Here is a 1,147-nt window from a genome sequence, read left to right as displayed (position 1 = left end):
CCATGGCGGGCAGAAACCTTCTCTTCTTGTAAACCTTAGCAACTGCTCTCCTGTCTCCCGCTTGAAGAAGGAAGACCTTGGCGAACGTTCCTTCACCGTGACGTCGGCCGTTCTTCAGAAGTCTCTTGAGGACTTCGGTCTCAATCCAGGTCAGCTGACGTTGTTGCTCCATTCTTGTGCCAAAGAAAAATAATTCCCAATTTTTAATCCAATTGCGGTCCAGGGCCATCTTTGTCATGACTCGTTAGCTCGAGCTTAGATTAGGTCCAAAATGCGAGCACGAATATAAGGTGAGTTTGTGTATACAATACACGATACGACATTAAAGACGATCATGTAATGCAAATATTGTTCATTTACCACACACACACACACACACACACACACACACACACACACACACACACACACACACACACACACACACACTATAGCGCGCACGCACACACACACACACACACACACACACGCACATAAACACACACACACACACGCATGCACAAACACACACACAGACACACACATGCACACACACACATACACACACACACACGTACACACACACACACACACACACACACACACACACATAGACACACACACACACATACACATACATACACACGCACACACACACACACACACACACACACACACACACACACACACACACACACACACACACACACACACACATACACACACAAAGTTGGTAGAGTTCCCGGCGCCACTACGGCCGTCCGGATTATCCTGCCAGGGCTGAAATAAATTCAGTATCGCTGCGCTGTGAGTCGTTACTCCAATTCTCGTGGCCGGGGAGTTGTGTGTTTGTGTGTGTGTGTGTGTGTTAAGTCACATCATTACCCATAGATTGATCATATATGAGCTCTGAGCTCTCTTCCGAGAGGGAAATAGCTGTCGATCACAAGTCCAACACATGATTCAAGAATATTATGAATCATAGACGCACACACACACACACACACACACACACACACACACACACACACACACACACACACACACACACACACACACACACACACACACACACACTATACAAGATTTTAAGAAAAAAATTGATGCTGAGAGATACAAAGACGGGTCATCACGAGCATAGCTCCGTCCCGTATAATACAACTAGGTA

This window comes from Oratosquilla oratoria, chromosome 3 (genome assembly GCF_046742065.1).
Source record: "Oratosquilla oratoria isolate Oo_2021 chromosome 3, ASM4674206v1, whole genome shotgun sequence".
In the NCBI taxonomy this organism is placed as follows: Eukaryota; Metazoa; Arthropoda; class Malacostraca; order Stomatopoda; family Squillidae; genus Oratosquilla; species Oratosquilla oratoria.
Note: the sequence above shows the minus strand (reverse complement) of the source record.